The 20152-nt window shown below is 37.4% G+C and overlaps 1 pseudogene; it reads right to left on the bottom strand.

Annotated features, from left to right (window-relative positions):
- Positions 1 to 516: 516 nt before the first annotated feature.
- Positions 517 to 20043, bottom strand: LOC118935001 (olfactory receptor 10A3-like; annotated as a pseudogene).
- Between the last annotated feature and the right edge of the window lie 109 nt (positions 20044 to 20152).

The raw sequence follows: 20152 nt of genomic DNA, 5'->3' as shown, positions 1-20152 counted from the left end.
GGAGCAGGTCCGGAAGTGAGCTTCTCTCCTGGTGCCTCCTGGTGGCAACTTGGCCTGATCTTAATGATTCCTTTTTGGATTTATAAGGCAAACCCTCAGATTTATAAGGCAAAATATATGTGTTCTTTAAGGACATTATATCTGTGGTGCTTGTTCAGAAAGTTGTAGGAAACTCATTTGCCTGCCTGTTACCATCGGAAGTGTGTCGAATGGCCCGTTTGAGAAATGAATGTTTACTCAATTTCTGCTAGTTATATCACAGATTTAGACTTGAATCATCACAAAAATAAAAATTTCAAGATTAAGTAGAATCTAAATAAGTAAAATGGCTTTCTTGGCCCTCTTAGCTCCTTGATTTCAATCAGCTGAGATGAAAATAAACCAACTAATTGGGATCTGGTTTGTAAGCTCATTTGAGAAATGAAACTATTGAAGTTTTTTATATGTATTTTGGATTCCAGTCACTAAGAATCTATTATATAATGCTTCATTTAATTGCATGGTAGTTTTATAACCTCAACAGATCTCTCTCCATTGAAAAAATACTTGACATTGTATTGGTGACTGTACTTGACAGGTCAGCCTCCCTTTGGTAGGCGAATAGTTGGAGATGGGTCTCAGATATTTGGAGCTCCCAGTCCCACAGAACAGGAGGGTGGTGGTCAGGGGAGAAGAGCAGGTAGAGAAGGCCTTCCAGTGGCACTGCACGTGCCAGATCCTGGTGATGGTGGAAAACATGCATACGTGAGAAATCAGAGTGAGAACAAAAGCTCCCAGGATGATGCACTGCTGTCGGTGAAACTCAGTCCTTCACTGTCACAATAGTCCTTACAGCAGAGCCTCATGATAGGAGGAATGTCACAGAAAAAGTGATCGAGGATATTAGGTCCACAGAAGGGGAGGGAGAAGGTGTTACTGGCATGGGGGATGGAATAGAGAGCCCCCCAAATCCAGACAGTGGAAACAAGCTCCCTGCAGATGTTCCTGCTCATGGTGACCCCATAGAAAGGGGGCCTGTGGATAGCCATGCAGTGGTCATAGGCCATGGCTGTGAGCAGGAAGCACTCAGTGGCTTCCAGGGTGAAAAACAGGTGGAGCTGGGCAGCACATTTAGGAAGGAGACATCCTCCAAACCCGTAATGGTGTTGATGATGGCTGATGGCCTTGGGCACAGTGACCGAGGCATAGCACACATCCAGGAGAACAGATTCTTCAGGGAGAAATACACACATGTGCAGGTGGCTGTCTTTGTTCATCACTGTGATGACACAGATATTCCCTGGGACACGAAAGGTGTATATGATCAGGAAAATATCTGTGCATACAGCATTCCCAGTGGGGATGTCTGAGAAACCCTTTAGGATGCATCGTGCCACTGTGCTCTGATTTGTCAACTAATTAATATGGAAAGAAATGAAAAAATGAAGAGGAGAGATTTTTGGCTTGGATGGCACAAGATAGCATGCTGGCAGCTCTTGAGGACTGTATTTTTTTCCTTCAGAAATATGTTTCAATCACTTTTCTCATTCTATATATATATATATCTTTAAATAGAATTACTTACTTCTGAGTAAAGAAAAAATCTAGCCCAGCTGTTCATATTAAATAAAACTGATTGGAAATAAAGAGAAACAGTAGCTGTATTTTGACTATTTGGTCCAGCATTAATAAAAGGGTAAGATTTTTTTGTACGTTTAATGTGTGAGGCAAAAAAAACTGTATATGAACAAATGTACCTTGTCATTACCAAGTGGTTGCTAATATCAGCCAGTTTTTAAAAAATAAATGCAATGTAAGAAAAGTAACATAATTTACTCAAGGTTGTAAATGAAAAATCAGCAAAGCTGGAATTCAAAGATAGATTTTGATTTTAAACAATATAATAAACTCTAGACATTATTTAGAAGAGGGTCTTCTGGGATGAGCTTTAATACTGGAGATATTTTCATCACTGAAGGCATCAGTGTGAAGTTATTCAAGTGTAGACATCTAACTATGGGGAGGACTGAAGCACATCACCCACATGGAGACCCAGGAGACATCCTTTACTTTCTTCCTTGCCTAAAGTCACATGAATTTGTACTACTTTTCATCCATTCCTTGGATTTATTCCTAATGCAACAGTTTTTTATTCTTCAATCTCACTCCCACCCAAATAAAGATAGCACCTGGAATTTAATTTAGAGGGTTTTTTTTTTAGAAAATACAATATCCTATCTTCCACATATGAGAATAATTAATCCATGAGGGCTGGCCTTTACCTTTTACTACAAAAAAATCTGGACAAAAGTATATAAATGACAGACATAAGGCCATGCAGGGATGTGTTTTCTGAAGGGAAAAAAGAAATAGTAGATCTTATACAACTTCTACTCACAGCCTGGTGGTATTTTCATGACTGTAGGGACAGAGAACTAAAATTCAGAATCCTACATTGTCAATGATTTGAGGAAAATATTGTCATTAAACTATGCTGAGGCAGCTCGATTGGTAAACTATCAGGCAGGAAGAAAGAAGTTACATACAAGGGCTGTCACAAAAACTCAGAATCTACACTGGGGTCTTGTTGAGGGTTTTATCATTGATAGACATTTTATACACAGAATAAAAGTCCACAAAGTCAAGATAACTATGACTTTGTGATTCTAAGAACCCACACAAGGTAGAAAAATTACTCAAGCTTGAAGCTAAACCAGAAAGTCCTAGGAGATTATGTTCGGCATTGGTGGAAGACTCCAGAAAGATCAAATCCAAATATATTTGAAAATATAACTGGGGTGGAGGCTATTTCCTATCCAATCTACCAAGCTTAAAATTTTGCCTCAAAGAGATCAACCTGATCTGCAAGTAAATTAAATGCCAGTCAAAATTTAAGCACAACACTTTTAAATTAAGGCGATAAAACCCAGACATTAAATATCACATGCTCATGTTAAAAAAAATGCCCATCTTAAGAAAAGAATGACTAGAGATGTCAACAGGCAGAAAATTGAGACATATAACCAGGAGAAACCCATTATTGGGAACTTAACAATAGGAATAACATAAGTTATGAAATTAGCAGATAAAAAATGCAAGAGTTATCAAAACTATTTTGAGCTTTTGAAGGATAAAGTGAATATTATGAGCAGAGCAGTAAAAGAAAATAAACAAATAAAACTTCTTGAGATGAAATACAGGATCTGAATGTTTTGTCTATATTTACACTAAAGCATGTTTGATGCCCTTTTCTATGAAAACTCCCTATTTTATTTTGGCCCAAACACACATACAATATCTCCCTCCTTTCTTCAAATTCCATATTTTCAAATGACATATTTTTAAAATGATTTTCTTTCTTCACAGCCATATAAAAAATTATGTACATTTGCTAGGGATAGTAATGTGTTGATAGATTATGAGTTATACTTTAAGTACAATTTTAAATTCCTGAAAAATCAACAAGTCTCCATATTTGAACAATTATTCTTTCATGTCATTTTTAAAAGCAGATAATAATTTTCAATGTTATACAGTGAGTTTTGTGTTTGTGTGAACAAATATTTGTGCTCACACACACACACAGACCATGCATTCTCCACTGCTCATTTGCCCCTCTGACCAAATATTCAAAGAGCCATAAAATATCTTAATCTCTCTTCTCTTTCCCATATCACTATACATATGAAACCCAATTCTTTGAGATATCAGACTTATCAAGAACCTCTTCTATGATTTCAAAAAGAGATAATGCCTCAATAAACTAGGAATAGTGCAGAACTTCCTTAAGTTGAAAATGATATATATAAAAAACTTACAGCAAAATGATACATAATGGTAAGCCACTTAAAATTTTCCCTCTAAGACTAGGAATATAGCAGAGAAGTCCAGTTTCACCACTCAGTATCAACAACATATGAGAAGTCACAGCTAATACAATAAGACAAGAAAAAGAAGTACAAGAAATACAGAGTGGGAAGAAATAAAGTTGCCTTAATTCAATGAAGGCATGCTCATCTATATGGAAAGTCTGAAAGAACTGGCAAAGGACCTCTGTTACTAATACATGACTGTAACAAGTTTTCAGTGTAAAGTTTAACAAATGCAATCAATCACTTTCCTATATTACAACAATGAACAAATGGATTTGAAATAAAAACAACATGCCATTTACATTAGCATCCCCAAAACCAAATACTTATGTATATATCTAACAAATATGTAAAGGATCTATATGAAAAAAAAAACACAGACTCTGATGAATAAAATTAAAGACTACATAAATGGAGAGATATTTCATGTTCATGATCAGGAAGACTCAATATTTTCAGGTGTTAGGACTTTCCAACTTGATCTACAGATTCAATGAATTCTCAAACTATCAGCCAGTTAGTTTGTAGTTATTGACAAAGTTGATTCTAAATTTTATTGGAAAAGTAAAAAGCTCAGTATAGATACAATATTGAAAGAAGAAGAAAATTAGCTGAAATATCCATACTTCAAGATTTAATGTAAAGTTACCATGATTAAAACACTGGCAAAATAATTTACAAATAGGTTAATGGAACAGGACAGACTACCCAGATACAGACCCACATAAATGTAACCAATCCTTTGACAAAGAGCAAAGACATGAGCATATATGTTTCAATGGAGAAAATACAGTGTTTTCAACAAATGGTGTAAGAACAGTTGGACAATGGCATGCAAAAAAATAAATCTAAATTTAGACCTTACATCTTTCACAAAAGTGAACTCAACATGGATCATCAACCTAATTTAAGACACAAAGTTTTAAATCTCCTAGAAGATTGCATATGAAATAAAGCCACATGACTTTGAGTTTAGCAATGCCCTTTTAGGGCATGAACCATGAAAGCAAGACTTGAGAAGCTGGACTTTGTTAAAATTAAAAATGAATGCTCTGTAAAATATTGTTGAGGAAATGAAAAGATAAGGCCTGTAGACCGAAGCCTGGTGCCCTCTGAAATTCACATGTTTGAAGCCTAATTTCCAACATAACAATGTTTGAAGGTGGGACCTTTCAGAAGTTCTTAGGTAATAAGAGCAGAGTCCTCATTATGGGAGTAGAACCTTTACAAAAAGGACCCCTTAACAGCTCCTTGACCTTGGATTTCCCAGATTTCCAAACTGTGAGAAATATATATTTTTTTCTTAATTCACCCAGTCTATACTATTTTTGTTTTAGAAACATAAATGAACTAACAACAGTTAGTGACTGGGAGAAAATATTTGCAAAATTCAAAACTAATTAAGGATTATTATCCATAATGTACAATGAAGTCTTAAAACTCAACAAGGATAAAAAGATTTTCCATATAGATGATCATGCCATCATCAAAGACAGTTTTATTTCTTCCCTCTCAATCTGTATATTTTATATTTCCTTTTCTTATCTTATTGCATTGGCTATGACTTGTTATACTGTATGTTAAAAAGCACTGGTAAAACAGGATATCCCTTCTATGTTCCTGATGAGGAAATGAGCCTAGGATCTTAAAAACACCAAAGAATATATACAGATGACCATTAAGCATATGGAAAGATCTTCTACATCACATATCATTAGGGAAAGCAATATAAGCAATGAGAAATCACAACAAATCTATTATAATGACCACACTCCAGAACACCGAGAACAACAAATTTTGGTAAGAATGTGGATGAACATGAATTATCATTCATTGTTAGTGGAAATGAAAATGGTACAGCCTCTAGGAAAGACAGTTTGGAGGGATTTTTAGTAAAATATTTAAATGTAATCTTAGCATAAAATCTAGTAACCACACTACTTGTTATTTATCCAAAGGAGTGGAAAACTTATGTACAAACAAAACTTGAACATGGATAAACTCTGGTATATTTAGGCAATGGGTAATATTTAGTATAAGAGGAAATGAGCTATTAAACCTTGAAAAAACATGGAGGAAATTAAATCCGTATTTACCAACTGAAAGATGTCAATCTGGAAAGACTCCTTACTGTATAATGCAGCTACAGGATATTCTGGAAAAGGAAAATCTATTGAGACAGTAAAAAGTTCAGTAGTTGACAGGGATTTGGGTTGGAATGATAGGCAGAGCACAGTGGATTTGCAGGCCCTATGAAAATACTCTGGATACCATAATGTGCATACATGTCATTATGCATTTGTCCAAAATCACAGAATATATAATATCAAGAGTGGGCACTGAGCGATTTTTAAACTGACAACTGACCTCAACCTCAGTACTAAGAAGTCTTTATTATGTTCTGGCTTTTTCTCCTCAACTTGGGGAAGAAGTTTAGGGGAAGGAGTCGTGATGTAGATAGAGGTGCACATCCAAGCATGAGTGAATTAGAATTTAGAGCAAAACCCTCACACCGGGACATTGAGATGTTAAATTTAAGCTGTCATTATTAAGAAATGTAATTATTATGTTCTGAGGTTATATTGTTATTCCTAGTGAACTTATGTAGCCATATTGATGGAAAAATCACGCTTAGCCTTGTTAATTATAACATTTCCTGCCATTTGCTCCACCTGGTGGTATCTGGAACTGGGTACGATCAGCCTTCTAGTTTTATCTGGTTGTCCTCTCTTTTTACCCTGAAAATCATTCTGAAAATGTATCAGTTTCCTTGTCCTTCTCCTTTTCCCTCAATGGGTTACAAATGCTCATTACATTTTCCAAACCTCAGCCTGATGACTGTGTAGACACCCCGGTTTCCAAGCCGTTGCCCCTCAACTGCGCCATCCTGTTAGGGGCCAGCACTCCTCACACAACAACTGCCCCCCTGAGACCATGTCCTGGTCCCTTCAGATGGGGCAGTGCTGACAGCAGAAGGCTAAGTGCTACCCTTGAGCCCTCACCTCAGTGTGAGCATGTGGTGAAACACTGCTCTCCTTCAAGGTCCTACTCAGCTGCAAGGCCTCCTCAGAGGCTGTTGCCCCACTGTGGGAGCATGGGTCAGGAGACACTCATGATAACTATGACCTGTGCAGCATCGCTGTGCTCTTCCACTCACTGGACTGAGCACTCTGCATGAATTATTTCATCTTCAATTCATTTTATGGATTAATTATACTGCCCCCATTTTACATTTAAGAATTTAAAAATTCACAGCATTTAAAAACTTCCCATGGTGAAAATAAATTTCAATGACCTATGAAGTTTCAGTTATGCAAGATTAAATTATTGAGATCTACAGCTCAACATAACTAATGACACCATGTTGTGTGCTTATAGTTCTGTTAACATTGAAGGTATCAAGTGCTCTTTGCATATAAACCAAAAAAGACATCAATGGTGTATTTATTTCCTTGATAATGGAGATAGCATCACAGGTGTGTGCAATATCCAAATAGATCAAGTTGTATATATTAAGTGTGTAATACTTTCGGTATAACAATTATGCTTAAATAAAGTTCTTTAAAAACAATTAAATGAAATCACATATTATCTCAATAGTCCAGAAGCTATTAAGAGATCTGAACTATACCTAAAGTCACATGAATGCTGTGCCTCCTTTCTGGCAATGGTTTTCTTAAATATATCCTTAAATATTTTTAGGGGAAATTACTTACAAAGGTAGGGCTGTATATACCCTTGAATGCTTCCAATGGATCCGATCCTTCATCATTATAATTTGTGATGCAAATGACTAGATGTATAAATAATACATCTACCATCTTCTTCCTGGAATTCAGGACCATGTATACTGGCCTCAAAAATAGAGCAGGCTTGGTGATACTATACAGAGAAAACCCTAAAGTCTACACTAAAAAATTACTGGAACTAATAACTGGATTCAGCAGAGATGCAGGATACACAATCAATACACAGAAATCTCTTCAATTCCTATATACTAACAATTAACTAGCAGGAAGGGAAAGTAGTAATATATACAACTTGATCTATTTGGATATTGCAAGTCAATTGAAAATTGAATCAAAAAGAATAAAATGCCTAGAAGTAAACCTAACAAAAGAGGTGAAAGACCTGTACTCTGAAAACTATAAGGCACACTGATGAAGGAAATTGAAGAAGACACAAATAGATGGAAATCTATCCCATACCCTGGGATAGGAAGAATTCATATTATTAAATGGCCATCCTGCCCAAAGCAATTATAGCATCAATGCAATCCCTACCAAAAGACCCAAGGCATTCTTCAATGAACTAGAGCACATAATTGTAAAATTTATATGGAACTTCACAAGATCCTAAATTGCCAAAGCAATCTTAAGAAACAAGAACTAAGCTGGGGGCATCACATGCCTAGTCTTCAAGCTATACTATGAAGTTACAGTATTCAAAACTGCATGGTTCTGGCACAAGAACACACATATAGATCAATGGAACAAAATAGAAAGGCCAGAAATAAACCAAGTGTATACATTTATTATTATATGACAAAGGAGAATTGAATGCACAATTGGGAAAAGAAAGTCTCTTTAATAAATGGTGTTGGGAAAACTGGATAGCTACATACAAGATAATGAAACTGGATGACTGTCTAACTCCATACACAAAAGCAAACTCAAAATGGATTAAATAACTAAATATAAACATGAAACCATAAAACTTTTAGAAGAAAACATAAGCAAAAATATCTTGAGCATAAACATAAGTAATATTTTTCTGGATACTTCACAGGTAAAGGAAACAAAATAAAAATGAACAAGTGGGACTAAATCAAACTAAAAAGCTTGTATATAACAAAGGAAACTATCAACAAACCAAAAAGCAACCACAGCATGTGAAAATATATTTGTAAATGACTTAGCCAATAAGAGGTTAGCACTAAAGCATATAAAGTACTCATAAGACTGGACACCAAAAAACAAATAACCTGATTTAAAAACATGGGTAGAGGAGCTGAATTGACATTTTCCAAAGACATACAGATGGGCAACAGGCACAAGAAAAGATGCTCCACATTGTCAATTATCAGGGAATTGCAAAGGGTGTTATGGTATGTGAATAAGTAATATGGCAAGTAAGGGTATTATGCTAAGTGAAATAAGCCAGGAAGAGAAAGACAAATACTATGTGATTTCACTTAAATGTGGTATCTACAGCAAAACAAAACAAAATGAAGAAAACAGCAGTAGGACTCATAAGCACTGAGAAGTGACTGGTGGCTACCCTGGGGGAGGGGCTGGGGTACATGAGGGAAGCAGGTAAAAGTTACAAAGAAGCACAAATCTCATTCATAATATAAATTAGTCACAAGGATGAAAACACAGCATAAAGAAAATAGTCAATAGTTCTGTAATATTTTCCTGTGTTGACAGATAGTAAATGAATTAGTTTGGTAAAGTATTTTACAATGAATTTAACTACTGAATTGCTATGTTGTATGCCTGAAAGCAATATAATATTGTGTATCAACTCTACTTCAATAAAAATATATCAAAAACAATAAACATGTTTGGAAAAATATCTATTAATATGCTCTGCCCATTTTTAATTGTATTATTTTTTTGTGTGTTGAATTGCATGAAATCTCTAAATATTTTGGAATCTAAAATAATAAGACAAATAACAAAGAAATAAAACAGGAATAGGCTCAAACACAGAGAATGACTTGTAGCTGCCATAGGGGAGGGGGCTGGTGGATGGGCAAAGTAGGTGAAGGAAATAAGGAGGTACAAACTCTCGCTTATAAAATAAATTAATCATGAAGAAAAGTCCAGAATAGGGAATATAGCCAATAATATTGTAATATCTTTGTATGGTGACAGATGGTAACTACCCTTCTGTGGTGAGCATTTTGTAATGTGTATGACTGTCAATCACTATGTTGTACACCTGAAACCCACATGATATTGTATATCAACTATACTTCAATGAAAGAGGAAATAAATAAATGAACGTTGATTTACTTGTAAGTTTTCTTTTGGGTATGAACTGTTGCTTTGGTTGATTAAAATTAAAATTTTCCAGTATTTTGTATAATAATTTTTTAAAAATCTGACTTACTTTGATAAGAATATCCACTCTGAATCATCTCTACTTACACATACTCTAAACTCATGACATTAATATTGCATTTTATTTTATATTCTTTCATCATAGCTACTGCAGTGTTTAGCCAGGAATACATGATGTGTGCCTATTGTTGAATTAATGAATATTAGTGCCACCACATAATTATTCTAAAAATAATTTTAAATTAAAACTTTTCACAATCGGACCCCAATTTACCATATTCTTTCTTTCATATGATTTATAAGATATTGACATTTTGTTGCTACATTTCAAAGCTATTTATTTTAGTTGTATATGTCTCTGTTACCTGACTCTTGACAACCGAAGCTGTACACAGTAAATCAAAAGTATAATGACACACCTTAAAGAAAGAATCTGACTTGGATTCAGGAGACATAAGGTATCAGATTTCAGGAGAGCCTTTGTCAACCTGAAGGTCCTGATCTACCATGTGTTCAAGGAAGGCTCACAAAGGACTGGTGGGGATCTAGTGATAAGACTGGTCATATCTTGAGTAGCAACAGAATTTAAATGATAAAATAAAGGAGATACGGGGTGAGGGTGGACTTTTGCAAATTTGTTCAGAGGCCCCCTGGGCACCATTACCTGTAAGAGTAATTCGCGGCAATATTCCTGAAGAATAAGACAGCACTCTCTTGCTGCACATAATCCCCTGGGAACCAACTAGCACATATTCCCAGTGTATTTCAAGAGATGCAAGCAATCTCCATTTTAGGTTGTTTTACACGTAAATAAATGTAATGCTTTTTGCTATGCTTTTCTAATAACTGCACCCGATATATTCCTGTAGATGGAAGAGGGTCAGAGTATACTAAGCCAAGGATTCCTCTGGGAAACTTGTTCTAGTGTGGATTCTGTTAGCACATGTCCCGAGATTCTGCTTTTCTAAAAACCCTAGCTGATGCTGATGCCAGAATAAGGACCCTCTCTAAGTAACAAGGCAAGAGAATATGCCTTACTTTCTAGAGATGCTTTTCAGCGTCCTGATTATCAAAGCTTCCCACATATCCATGTTTTTAAAACTTAAGGTAAACCTTTGTAGCAGACTAAGTAAGCAATTTTAGATTCATAAGATGTAGAGAACACAGTGTCTACAAGGTGTCGCTAGTCCATGTGGCTTTGAAGCTACCAACTTGAAATGAGCAGGAGATAGAGATGAAAAGCAAACCCGGTGATTCCATTCCTGGCTGAGCCGCCTAAATGACGACCTGCAGAAAGATGCTCAGCCTACTGCCTGGTGACTAGGTGGTGACCCTGTACTATATGCTTGAAAGTTGCGAAGAGCGTAGATCATACCTGTCTCTCCACAGGGAAGGAGTGTTGATTGCGTGATGTGATGGATGCTCCTGGACCCTATGGCGGAAATTCACTGCAATATAATCAGGTGTCGGATCATCATGCTGTGCACCTTAAAGCTACACGGTTTTGTGTGTCAGTTACATCACAATAAAGTTGGAAAAATAAACACAAATTCAATCAAGATACTTGGTTTCTTTGGTCTGTGCTATTTTTAAAGGTCTGGAGCTGCACAGAATGCAGAAACACATCGCCATGGAGACAGCGACACAGCGAGAACAGAGCACAGCAGCCCGAGGGGGGCATCGCCAGTCTCCCACAGTTCCCAGAAGTATAACTGCTCAGTGGTGCCATCCAATCCGGGGCATTTCAAGGGTCTTTATTAGTGATATAGTCTTGCCTTTGTAGTTGACTTAACATATCTCTTCACACCCTTGGTTATTTTAGAGTCTGTGACATGGATTTCTGGTCATCAATGGGAGATAACAGTGAGAAAATAAACGAAAGCACATTCCTCACCTTGGACTCTGAGGTTGGGTGAATCCAAGATCAATTTCTCTTGTGCTCCCTGTTTTAGTCTCTACCTGAGTAGGATGAATGTCCAGAATTGCCCAAATCTCAGTCCACAATTTGCCCAAAAAGTGAGCATTCAAGCAGGTTTAATTTCCTCTACTGATGTTTAAACATGAACTATGTGGTCTAACATTTTCACATATCTACTTTTATCGAGGCTTTACAGGATCTATTAGTCAAATGTCATTTGTACAAAAAAAAAAATTTTGAGAGCAAACAGCACAAAGCACTTGATTCTCACAGATAAGTAAGATGTACCTGAGAAGTCAGTCAACCATTTTACTTTTGAGTATCATCCTAGAAGTTCATAATTGCAAATCTTCACTTCTCTCCATAAACAAACAATGGACTTTTAAATATCCAGTTTCTAGTTGTGGGAACTGATGCATAATCTTTTTTTTATTTTGATATCATTAATCTACAATTACATGAAGAACATTATGTTTACTAGGCTCCCCCCTTCACCAAGTCCCCCCACATACCCCTTCACAGTCACTGTCCATCTGCGTAGTAAGATGCTGTAAAATCACTATTTTTCTTCTCTGTGTTGCACAGCCCTCCCCATGTCCCCCATGCACTATACATGCTAATCGTAATGCCCACTTTCTTTTTCCCCACCCTTATCCCTCCCTTCCCACCCATCCTCCCCAGTCCCTTTCCCTTTGGTAACTGTTAGTCCATTCTTGGGTTCTGTGATTCTGCTGCTGTTTTGTTTCTTCAGTTTTTCTTTGTTCTTATACTCCACATATGAGTGAAATCATGTGGTACTTGTCCTTCTCCGCCTGGCTTATTTCACTGAGCATAATACCCTCTAGCTCCATCCATGTCATTGTGAATGGTAGGATCTGTTTTTTTCTTATGGCTGAGTAATATTCCATTGTGTATATGTACCACATCTTCTTTATCCATTCAACTGATGCATAGTCTTTATTTGGACATCCAAACCTCTTTGTATTAATTTAACACATGACTACTTCCTTATTCTCAGCAACTGCTTTGAGGAAAAAAAATATTTCCTTATTATATAATGAAACTGAGCATATGTACCCCAAATAAACAATTCTCCTATTCGTTATATATCCCACTGAAATGCATACATTCACAAAAAGAGATAGGAAACCCCAAGTGACCCTCAGAGTAGAATATGTAAATACATTTTTTTTTCTTTTCTACAATGGACTACTTCACAGCAATCAGAAAGGACTCTATGCTGGACTATTATAAGAAGGCATATATTATAAACACATGCACAATATGAATGAATCTCACAGACAAAACAAAAGTCAAGTTATGAGTAGATGAGAACATCTTATAACTATGGATTTATCCATCAGGACAGTGGTATTCCTGGAAGCACAATGACAGGAAGGAGTCACAAGAGATCTGAGTCCCTACTTGTGTTCTTTTTCCTTATTAGGGTTTCAGGTTGATGCACACCTTCATATAATAAAATTTCCTAGAGTTTTAGAATTCTGATTCCTACGCTCTACTTCTTAAGTTTATATTCCTGTGTGTGTGTGTGTGTGTTTATGAACTTATTTCAAAGGTGCAAGCATTTTCCATACTAGCTGGTTTTACAGGTAAACATAATGCTTTATATTTACATATGTGTAAATATCTATTCCCCAAACACCCTGCATGCCTCTGAAGCATTTCTACTTCTGAAAACTACTAGACTCTTCACACCATCCTAATGAACACTTTCTCCACTATCACCTGAGCCTGGTATTATGAGCCTCTTCTGTGGATATTATTTCCATTTTCTTGCACTAATCAGTATTTTCATGTCCCCTCAGGAAGTACTCTTCTTCAAGTTCTTTTAAATAACCCCTGACTGGGGCCCTGAAAAATCTTAGGCAATTCTACATGGAAATAAAACTCTCCAATGACAGCAAACTCTCCAGGCAGCAAAAATATTCCTAGGAAACCTCTCTAGAGAGCCAAACACAGTGTCTCATTCTCCCAGATGGCCTTCCGTGTTCCACCCGGCACATTTTTTAATAGTTATATGGGAAGAACCGGCTCACTTACCCACATCCCCAGAACCATACGCCCTTCAACATGCTGACCTTGGACTGAGGAGATTCCATTCTGTATCTCACCACCTGGACAGGCTTAGATGCAAAATGTGAGCCTTGTTCCCTCAGGTGAGACCAGATTAATAGGGATAAAACTCATCTGTGTACCGATTGTATGTTATGTATTTGTTATGTCCTAATCTCCATTTCTTTTAGATATGTTTGTTGCATGGCTAGAAATTAGAAAAATTGACAAAATGGCTTGAGTATCTCTCTACATCACAGCCTCTATGTGTTAATTTTATCACTGCCTCTCTGTGTAGAGTTACATAGAAAAACAAAGTATCTACTTCTTTCTTAACAAACTTACTGATGTACAGGAATAGAATCACTGCTAATTTTTAGTTCTACAGCTACTCAAAAATCTCCATCTCTGAGTTTCAGGTATTTGTAATTTAATGCATATTACTTTTGGTAAACATCTCTCAGAAGTAAAAGGCTCAGTGTAGTTGCCCTGCAACTCAGGCTGCTGCTTCTGCAGTGGAAGATGGAAACCTGTCCTCAAAAAATTAAAAGTGGACAGACAAAAGAGAAAGCAACTGCTCACACACACTGTGCATCACGACGCATGAGCTCCTTTGGAAGAGCCAACCACTCACTTCACTCCCTTGCAGTAGGAACTTAATTATACCCATGCTGGCTGTGAGGGAGTTGAAGGACCAAATCCTTCATGAACTGGTTCTGTGCCCACAGAGAAAGGAAGGCCAATCACCCCATGAAGCCTGCAGTCAGGGTATAGTCTTTACAGGAATATTTAAGGAAAAAAATGAAACAAGGAAAACAGAGCATGCATGTCCTTGGACAGGCTGGTTTGGGAACAGAGGCCAGAACAACACCTGAATAGCCTGAACAGGAGGAGGTAGGTCATCAATGATCCAGGACATTTGTCAAGGAAGAATTCAGGAAGACGGTCACAGCTGGGACACTGGGCGCACCTTCCTTCCTGAGGGTCTGTCTCTGCTTGGGCCGTCTGCTTGGCACTCCTTAGTCCCTAAATAAAGGAAGGTGCATATACATGTTTGGGGCAAACTCTACACACTCACGTATATATACATATACATATGTATATATATGTGTGTGTGTGTGTGTGTGTGTGTGTGTGTATATATATTTTGTTTTCTGTTTCTAGATGTAACATGTTCTTTTGGAAATTATATATACCTCCAGGTTTAAAAGTGAGTGAGTCTATTGCTGACCTTTTGGAAAACATGTTTTCATGTACACTTGAAAGCTGTATCATGCTCACTGGGACGTTCCTATCGCTGTGTGATACACTATTTGAAAGTGGGATCTATGAGGAGACTGTGTTGAGCACAGCAAGGACTCAACTCAGTCTCAGAAAGAAATGGTTCCCTTCCCCTTTGATTTCTCAGACTGCATCCTGGCCTCCACTTCCTGAGAAAGCCCCCTTTGATCCCATGTTAATGTGCGGTCCCTTTCCTCATGCTGGGGGCATCTTTTGCTGCTTCTCTGCACATTTACCACATTAAACAGCATTCTCAGCTTGAGTGTTGATTTGCCAAACTACAAGTTGACCTCCAGAAGGCTCAGCCACTGAACCTCAAACATCAGTCCTCCTCACAGGTCAGTTATATTAGTGTATTCCCAACATGTACTTGATAATAAATTAATCAAATCACTAATACAATCAGGATAATTTAGTTTCTCATGTAAAATCATGACTGAAGGCAAAAAAAAAATGAGTACAGCAAAAATTTGTGTGCTGAGCTCTTTCATTTCCTAAGCCTTTCAGGTCTGGACTTCATTGCTACTGAGAATGCAGTCCTTAGATGGCCTTGGCCCTGGAAATACCTCCTGCTGAGTGCTCCTGAAGTACACCATCTCCATCAGCAAATAATGTCACTGGGTCATAAATTCCAACTAAGGACTGGTAACAGAAAAGGAGCACAGTAAGTGGAATGGTTTAAATATTTGTGGAATTCACAAGATGTAATTAAACCACTGGGGAAGTAGATGAGTGGGTTCACATTTTAGAGGGAATAGAAGTTAGGAGTTAAACTCTAAGAGTGAAATGCAGAACATGAGAAGAGTAAATCCCTTCTTTGAATAAGAAGAAGTGGCTCTCTGAAGTAAAAATTATCTGTCATTATACTTTTAGTGTTTTTCTGGATATAAGGATGGTCCTTCCTATTCAGCCTTCAGGAGCTGAAATTATGTACTTACAGACAATGAATATAAAATATTCAGAATCTTCCTTTTTAAAACGCAGCTGTTGGGAATTCAGATAACAAGCCAATTTGGAGAATCTAGTTCCCTAACCCACCAGAGGCTAGGGTAAATGAATTGGGTCAAAATCTAGAAATTCTATGCACAAGCAAACCACTGATCCAGGCCACAGAAGAATATTTGCCAGAGAATTTTTTCCTCCGTGTAGAATACCACCAGTGGTCTCAGGAGACGCATCCCCTGCCCGACTAGAAAAGCCTTCAGGTAACCCAGTGGCACATTAAAGCCCCTGACTGAAACATAAAAATTAGGAAAAAGGAGGAAGCCTCTTCCTGACCTTCCTTCAAGTGTTTGATCTGGAGTGAGCTGAAATGCTTTTTCCACCTGTTACCTGGCAATTTCCAATTGTTCAGTGAGCTTCCCAATCACCTCTTACTGAAAACATGTTTATTAAATGCAATGAATAAAATCATATTAAATGTTTTAGAATTATCATATGGAAGATATGCTTATTAGACATATCCTTTCTTCCTCAGTGTTCTCAAGAACTTAATTTTTCCATTAGTGACTAATTTTAATCATTTTTGATAGTTACTATAATTTAAACATTTGAATTCTACATAATCAAAACTTTTCTCCTATAATATCCTCACTGATATGTGGGTTGCATTTACCCATTCTGAGATGATTGGAATATCCTCTATATATGTTAATGCTTTTTAATTCTACTTAATTATTTAATCCACCTATACATTTTTGTATAGGAATCAAAGATCTAACTTGATCTTTTACACAAACTTCGAATTAACCTATAGCATTTTAATGACAGTTCATGCAGTTTTAAAAATTCCAAAACGGTTTCTTTGCAAGTAAGAATTATTTTAGAATCACTTCAAGTGTTCAATTATGTTTTAGGATGAGTTGTATCAATATTTTAGCACTTTTGGTTTAATCTTCCTAAAAATTTCAGAATTACTTGTTCAATATAGCAAATTTGTTAGAGATATTTATGTGACTGTGCTAAACTATAACGCAACTAGAGAAGAGATTATTCTTTGAAACAATTATCTTCTTGCAGGGACAGATGACATGAGTCTCAATTTATTCACACCTCATTAAGAGGATCCTTGAAGTTTTTCAGTGATGTGTGTAGTGTTTATGCACTTGTCTTATTAGAAGGTTCGTAATATATTATTGGTGAATTTGCTAGTGTTAACCAAAGATTTTGACATCAAAGGTTTGAATACTTTTGACATATTGGACAATTATTAATTTTCTGATTAAATATTTATACAACATGTACTATTAGTGCACTTCATAGTTTTATTTTTAAATTTAGAAATGAGACCATGGTCTGCTCATTTTAAAAAGTTGACTTACTTCTTTTGGTTTCAGTGTTCCCATCTTTTACTTAATTTCTAGTGCATTGGCCAGCAAGTTTTGATTGATAATTATGAACATCTTTATTTATTCCTGATTTTAATGGAGACCTACTGGAGGACCCTTGTGTTAAAAATTAAGATAGAGAAATCATGATTCTTCACTTAGAAGATATCACTTTTCACAAGCTAGAAAAGTAAAGTTTGTAAGTGTATGTTTAGCACTCTGTGAATAATCTTAGCAAATATTTTAAAAATCACTTTGTCCCAATGAAAAAAACACTGTATTCTAGCCACTTCCAGGTGCACTTAGTAATGACGGGTTTTGTCAGTCATTTAAATGTACATTAAAGCCAACCAGGGCTTGACACCTGCCCCTTCCAGACCTGAGTCCCCAGACTCATCACGTCTTCCTGCACAGGGCTGGTCTGGGGAAAGTGACGGGGGAGGCAGGAGAGGACCGCCCACCCCCACTCTGGTTAGCTTCAGTGAAGGTGTGCAGTCAGCTTCTCCTCGTCCCCAGTGGCCGCCGACAGCCTGTGCCGTGCAGGCTCCGCCGTGACGCACACCCTGAAATCACTGCTGCATCCATGACCACCTGAGCACCTGTTCTCTTCTGAGTGCTCCATCCCCTTTCACTCTCCAGGGGGACATGATCGTGTTGGTTATGCTGGGATATACTCAGAACTACACAAAACTTGGGGTTTCACCAGGCCCTCAGTGCTCACCCCTCCCGCGCAGGCCCTCCAGTTACCTCCCTTCCCACCGACAGGAGACGTCCCTGGTAGACCATGCCGGGAATCCCAGATGGGGAAAGACCCCAAGCCCTCTCTACACCAGAACAAAGCACAGCATGTGGTGAGCTTCCTTCAGTCCTGTCCATGGGCCCGCACACCCCACGCTCACCTGTTCTCTGGAGGATTCCAGCGTTGCCCCTCCAGCGGCCCAGGGGCTTACTGTGCGCCACCTGCACCGGCATCCAGTGCTCTTCACTGTCCTCCACGCCAGGGCTTCTGCTTCCCCAGCAGGTTAGCTCTGAGTCTGGAAAGGAGGGTGCCTGTCAAATTATATTCTTTCCATTATTTTCTTTTTTATTAACCATGACTGTAGAGAGAGGCTCTGAGAATTAAAGACAAGAATGTGATGCCTTGGCTCCGAGGTCTGCTCCAACCTCTCATCCCCGGAGCTGTGGACAAATTTGGGAGGGAAGTCTCAAAGCATCAGATAAATTTTATTGAATATAATGATATTTCAATGACCTTTATCACTGTATTAGACAGTGTGATATAAATTAGCGTTTTGATAATCTGTGGCTGTCAACATGCAATAGCTTGAGCATTCATGCAGTTAGAAATTCTGCAGAGAGCTTTCTCTCTCTGATAAAGGCTGCATATGTGAAGGGAAACTTCACAGTGGCTTGCTTTCTGGTTTACTCATTCATTTATTCACTATTGTGTACAGACTGCATTAGACCCTGATACTCACTGCATATAGAGAAAGGATAAAGCATCCTTCTGCTTGTAAATAACACAACCACAGAAATAAAGAAAAATCACAGGAAAGCAAGTAAATATAATCAAATTTCCTAGGTGTTGGTATTTAACTATTTTTAAAATTGATTATTAAGTGGTCCAGTATATGTGGGGACAGTATTAAAATTTAAGTAAGCACATAAATTCCTAAGAGTGTGGAATGGAGGATGTTATATTATGACAAAAGGCAGGGAATCATTATGAACAATGGGACACCCAGGAAAACATAAATATTTCAGCATGATGAAATAAAAGTAAGCAGGACTTCTATATGATGATAATGGCTGTAAAATATCCTTAAGCTATAGAGTAAAACTACAAGAACAGTAGAAATATCTAATTAAACAAGAGTGACTTAGTTCATCCTCAGAGACTTTCATAAGACTAGAAGTATCTGTGCTGCTGAGAAGTAAGTGTGGCTACAGCTGAGAACTGGGTGGGAAGGTGCGGGTAGAGGCTGGGGCTCTCCGAACACCCACATTATGGGAGCAGATGGGGATTACAGTTGTGTGAACACATGACAGTCACAGGAAACACTGAGTGGGTGGAATCAAAGGACATGGCTATGGATTAGACGTGTCCCGAAAAGTGAAGGATTTAAGGTAAATGTCATCTCTTTAGCTCTGATATGACCATGTATGGAAGTAAAACACCTATCTTAAGAAAACCATAGCAAATTAAGTATTGGACACTTTGGTAAATTGGGGATTAGATGGACAGGAAGCTACTGACATAAAAGCCTAGAAATCAAGTATTTTAAATAGAATCATTAAAAAGAAGACATTTTTTCCATGGGTCTTTGTAGCATTACTTTTAAGTTTAGCAAAGAAAGACTTTTGGAAAAATCAGTGTTTCAGGAACAGCTAGAAGAATGGACACCAGAAAAAGAGAGGCTGAGAAGGTGATATGCAGAAGAAAAAGGAGGAAGAAAATGTTGGCAGTGTCTCACCCAGCCCTTACCTCTTTCCTGTAAAACACCATTTTCAAGCAATGCTACCATACTTGCAGACCTGGAGCAAGTGCAAATTGGCTCACCAATAAGATCACTTGACTCACTGAAATACTATCATTTAAATAAGCTGCTTAATGTGTTTGATTTTTCCACTGTA

The sequence above is a fragment of the Manis pentadactyla genome, chromosome 13, assembly GCF_030020395.1.
Source record: "Manis pentadactyla isolate mManPen7 chromosome 13, mManPen7.hap1, whole genome shotgun sequence".
In the NCBI taxonomy this organism is placed as follows: Eukaryota; Metazoa; Chordata; class Mammalia; order Pholidota; family Manidae; genus Manis; species Manis pentadactyla.
This window is presented reverse-complemented; position numbering and strand designations above follow the sequence as displayed.